Source organism: Aegilops tauschii, chromosome 6 (assembly GCF_002575655.3).
Source record: "Aegilops tauschii subsp. strangulata cultivar AL8/78 chromosome 6, Aet v6.0, whole genome shotgun sequence".
NCBI lineage: Eukaryota > Viridiplantae > Streptophyta > Magnoliopsida > Poales > Poaceae > Aegilops > Aegilops tauschii.
Genome location: NC_053040.3, coordinates 461,467,244 through 461,473,106, shown reverse-complemented (window position 1 = coordinate 461,473,106; position 5,863 = coordinate 461,467,244). Strand labels below are relative to the sequence as shown.

General features: G+C 44.1%; 1 long non-coding RNA gene across 1 annotated transcript; it reads left to right on the top strand.

The window, feature by feature from the left end:
* The first annotated feature begins 2,337 nt into the window (after positions 1-2,337).
* LOC123494282 (uncharacterized) lies at positions 2,338-4,838 on the top strand. The gene is made up of 3 exons (XR_012188160.1): positions 2,338-3,506; positions 3,588-3,689; positions 4,276-4,838. It is a non-coding gene; the product is annotated as an uncharacterized lncRNA (long non-coding RNA).
* Positions 4,839-5,863: the final 1,025 nt, after the last annotated feature.

Here is a 5,863-nt window from a genome sequence, read left to right as displayed (position 1 = left end):
CGCGTCGTCCGGTGACAACACACTAGCACCGGTCGAGGCTCCTACTTCCGCGCGACGGCCACCCCTGCCAGGTTGCAGCTCGTGCTGTCCTGACCCCAGCGCCAAGCCCCGGCCGGCGAGCCGCCCCTCTGACCTTGCACGCCGCTCCTGGTCGGCCATGGCTCCCGTCGCCCGCTTCCTCCATCCTCGATGCTGACCAAGCAGTTCCGTTGCCCCTCTTCCCAACCTTCGCCCGCAAGATCGAGCCTCTCCACGGGCATGGATGTGAGCTTCCCGCACGCCGCCTACCGCCGGACTTAGGGAAGATGACGGACGTGAGACAATTTCATCGGGAATCTCCCAATCTAGTTGAGAGGGAAGATGACGGTCGTGACACAATTTAGCAGCATATATATCTCATATTGCTTTGAAATATCATTTTTCCAATTTATTTCATCTATACTACTATTAAACACACGAGCATTCTCTTTTTTGCGGACACCCCGTAAACGTACACAGCGAAGATAACACCATCAGATTAATCCACTTGATTAAATCTAACCATCCAGATTATACTAATCCCGAGTCAAATGTGCGCATAGCAATTACCTGGAGCGGAAACGCTCTACCGGCAGAGAAAAGCGGCCACGACTCGCGGCGCAAAACTTCCCATCTCCCCACAACAGAAAAGCCAAAACAAATCTCACGCCCGCACCGCCGTTCGCCTGCTCCTGCCGCCCTACCCGCGCCGCCATTCACGCCTCCCTGGACTGGCGCGTCTGCCCTTCACGCGTGGCCTGCAGCGTTGGGCCAATTGCCGAACCGCAGCGAACGGCCGCAGAGAGGAACGGGAGGAGGAGAGGGAGAGAGGCGTGGCTCGCCGGCCGGCGGAGGCACGAGACCTCCTCACTGGCGGCAGGAGGAGAGGGTGAGAGGCGCGGCGAACGGGTACGGCTCGCCGGCCGGCTGAGGCGTGAGATCGGCGGCGAACGTGAGCCCTCAAGTTCTGCAGCTTGCCGTTAACGTGCCGCGCATGCTGCGTCAAGTCGGTGGCGGCGGCGGCGGCGTCGTGTTCCACCCACTCGGCTCGAACGGCAGATGCCCAGCACCACCGCGAGGGTTGAAGGCGTGTTCCATCCCATTGTCGTTGTCGCAATCGGCCGGCAGCAAGCCACCGAATGATCCATCAGCGAAGACGCTAAGTCTCAGCTGCAGGTAAACTACAGTTTACTGATGCACATGCCAAAAGGCTGCGCTCTTTAATTATGAATTTACAGTTTCATATGAGTCATTCTAATCTGGGAGGTGCATTTTACCCAGACGCTCAACAATCTTTCCAGAGATCATTGAATCCATGATATGCACTCATAGTTAGGATCATGTTTTGTTTCTCTTATCATAATAAAATAAGTAATTAGCATTTTATTTCTATACTATATTGCTTATGGGGGTGCTTAGAATGAGTTCTTAAGTTACAGTTGCGTTACATGGGTTATAATTATTATACTCCTAAGTTTATAATTTCTCATGTGAAATTCTCTGTATTGCTATTATTAATTAAGAGTTCTGTTTGATTCCTCATTGCATCAAGATGCATGCGTTCTGGGTCACACTTATACTTGAAAACACCATCAGTCTGCAATAATTTGAAAATATATGGCATTTGTATCAATTACTACAAGATCTAGGCTGTGACAACATATCAACATTGCTCTCTAACTGTGCAAGGCTTTATTTGGCGAACATATAATGAATAATTTGTTTTAGAAGACAGGGTGTGGCACTGGGACAGGGAGAGTGTCTGTGTGACCATGACTGCGGTGATCGGGACAGGGCCAGTGATCGCCACCATCGTGAGCACCGTGAGAGGAGTGAAATAAGGGAGCATTGTGACCGTTTTGATGATTGTGACCATCGCCGGAGCCATGATCTTGATGTTGAAAGGTACTGCTTCTTGATTTCTGTGATGCCACTATAGGACAATAATAGTGTAGGCTGATGAATCAAAATTTTGAAGCATCTTTGTATTTCCTACTCTACTGCTTCAATTGGCAGCCAATTAGGATGCAACTTGTATTACCCTCCAAGTTCCTCGCACCTGAACCGGCATCTCTCTGTAGTTTTGGTTAGATTGCCTAGGCTGAATTGAACTCCGTGTCGTGAGGATTAGATAAAGTTCCATCTACTCCATAGATGTGTTTTCCGTTAATACGTGTCTGTATGATTCTGTTCTGCATATTCGTCTTAATGGATAATTTTAAATCGAAATGATGGTTATTAATTATTGGCCCGCCATCCATAGAAACAAGTTGTGTACTATGGAGGTTAACTGAAGAATTGTTCACACAAAAGAATTGGACTCAAAGAAGCAGAGGAGAGATGTGAGAAACTTGAGAGAAAAGTGAGAAGGAATTGACCCATTGTGGTACAATCAGGACCTTTGGTGGTGCGATTGGATCATGCAGAGATAAATGGATCTGCTCCAGAAGAGAAAGAGAACATAGAGAAGAGAGGAGGAGACGTGCGTGAGACGGGGCCTTGTAGTTATTTCGTTGCATGTTCCCAATGTAGTTTTTTTCCTTTTTTTCTTAATTTTTTGTTAAACTGATTTGATTTTATGCCTGCTTTACGTATTGCGTTTCTTCTTAAATTGACTCAAATTCTGATATTACCTACACCAGGGAACAATGATGAATTCTATGGAGGATGCTCATGGTACACAAGATCCTTACTTCATAATCACCTATCTGAATGGTGCACAACATCAATGCTTTGTTAATGCTAAGTCCCTTGATTGCTTTTGTGTGTAGGAAGGAAAGGCTATGTTGTCTTAACAAGGATGGAAAGTATAACAACATACACAAACCAACGTGGACAACCCAAATCTGGTAAATTGTTTATGTCATTTAAGTTGTCTCTAGCATTTGTTATAATGCATAAAATCCTGGTATCGGTTAAATTGCTAAACCTTCAAGACTGCTCATTGGAGTGAGGATGCGGTCGGACATTCACCCTACCATCCATTGACTCATTGTTGCTGATATCATAGTGCATACAACCTTTTTCACACGTGTTATCTTATTTTACCATTGATAATGCACTGCTTATGTATATTGATTTATTGTATGCTTTATAGGACTGATGGAACCTGGAAGATACACCTGAAACTGAAGAAAAAGTTCTCAAAAGTGCGGAAGAGCGGTATAGAGGCTGGCGACCAACTCTAAGCTCCACTTACAAGGCATACAAAACATATGCAGCTAGGTTGGCTTATCTGCTGGAAGATTTACAACAAGAAGAGTGGGAATGGACGATTGTGTACTTTGGCACTGATTCAAAATTTCAGGTTATCTCTAAGATCACTCTTTGTCTACCACGTGTTAAGATGAAATTGCTTTTCTATATGGTTATATTTGGTTTTGATGAATTGATAGGAACGCAGCCAAAAGAACATTGATAGTCGTAAGAAACAGAAGACAAGACACATATTTCGATCAAAATCTTACTCGCAACTAAATTTCGAGAAGGTATGAGTCTAACTAAATATGATGCATCGCTGCTAACTATGATTTCATGTTTTAAGCATCTCATTGCTATATTACTTGCAGAGAAACATGGAAACTGGAGAAGAGCCAGATTGTATTGCTATGTGGGAACTCACCCACACGAAGAATGGAACATGGTCTGACACTGAGTCCCAGGATGTTTACGTGAGTACACTGACTTTTGGTTATTCTATAGTTATTCAACGATGTGCATTCGGCATGCTTCTGCATCAGCTAGGATTATTCATGCGTTGGATCGTGTTATTCTTGTTTCATCTTTTATAGTGTTAATATTGATGCCACACCTATAATTGTTCTTTCAGTTTTTAGGACAAAGCACGTCTAAGATGTTAAAAACAAAGAAACTGAAACTCATGGTCCACTTTCAAGTGAGCATGTCATTGGCCTTCATAATTAGCTAGCTGCTTCTTCTCTTTCACCATGCATTGTTGCTGCATCGAGTCACAACTTAAAAAATGAATATGTGCTAGCTAGGGACATGAACTTAACTGAAACTATAGATCAAGCCACAACATAAATCAATAGTGGAAGATTTTAGTATATGTACTTGTGCTTATGCTTTAGACATTTACACTTGTAAAACTGTTCTGATCCCTCGGTTACATGCTTGCTGACACAATATCACTCAGGTTATTTTGACAACACTTATTTTTAATAATGGGGCTGGAATAATTGTATGACGTATGTTATGTTGGACTCATTAATTAGAACTTTTTTTCCTTGATTGCAGGATCCAAAGAACTAGCTCGACTGGACTCTAGATCACGGACAATTTAGTCTTGGCACTTAATTAGGATGCCTAAATTACATTTGATGGATATTTGCTATGAGAATTATGAATTTTATGAATCTACATATTGTACGTATGGTTTTGAATATTGTAATTGAATGCCTATATTTTTTTTAGGTTGCAATAGGCTATTGCCACAACCCACTTTTCGTTGCCACATGTTAGCACCACGAAAATTTAAATTGTCGCAATAATTTCTCGCTACAAACATTTCACTCGTTGTGATACCTATTTATCACCGCCAAAACTAGTATGTTGCAATTTCCTATTACGACGACTGGAATATTTGTTGCCATAACTCAATTCCACAAGTGTAGCGGTTCGTGGCAAAATGCCTAATGCCACAAAACAAGGATTGTTGCCATAGTTTATTGCCACAATTGATTATTGCCACAAAACAGTATGCACCATGAAACGAGCGTGTTGGCATAGGTTGTTGCAACAAATGTCTATCGCCATGAGTTATCAGTCGCCATGATTCATTACATGTTGCATTAAAGCTATCTCCACAAAGCAAATTGTGGCATCAGATGAGTGTTGCCACGGGAAGACATGTGGCGACTTCCCACATGGCTGTTGCAATAGCACACTTTATTGCCACAATTGCTTTTTTGTGGCAATAACCCATTACCATGCGTCCAGTCGCAACGGCTGCCAACGAATGTTGTTTCGTGGCAATAGGTACTTATCGCTACAAATCGACATGTATTGCGACGAACAATTTTGTTGCAAAAGACCCGGATCCTTGTAGTGATCACTCTCTCAGCAGTTGGTGGACTCATATGGCCATGCGTAGCAAGGCGATGGCGACCCTCACCTTGCTCACCAACTGGACCATTTGGAATGAGAGAAATGCCAGGGTCTTCCGGAAGAAATCGACGTCTCCCCGAATCATCATGCAAAACTAGAAGGAGGAAGCTAGACTCTAGGTGCTAGCTGGTGCGAAACGCTTGAGTAATTTGATGCCACGAGAGTAATGGCTTTTGTATTCGGTGGGCCTCCTGTGGCTCTGACTGGAACCTTGTCTCCTCCCTTAATTAATGAATGAGGCAAATCCTTTGCCATGACTTCACAATAAAAACCTCATCCATCATCCATTCTCAATCACCGAGGCAAGACACCTGGATGACAAACAGGTTGGGGTCGAAGGACGAAGGGGTAAAAACGAGCTTTCTTTGCCGGATTCCACACATCACGCAGCTCCCGGTAGGAGGTGCTTTTGACTAATTTTTTTGACCATATGAACCTTAGCGAGAGTGAGCCATCTCACGCTGTCATGTAGGGCTTAATCATTCTCATCTATCTCAACATCATCAAAGATTTCATCGCTCACGTCCAACTTACAGAAATCATGCATGTCACCCTTTGCATCACTCCTCACGCCGCCGCTTGTAGCAGATTGAGAATCCGATGGGCACACCGTCGGTCTAGCCTAGGGAATGTGTGATTGTCCCTCAACAGGGAACCCTAGACTCGGCGGTGTGACAACGTGGATGGGAGCACAGCCTCACACCGAAATCCAGTGGGG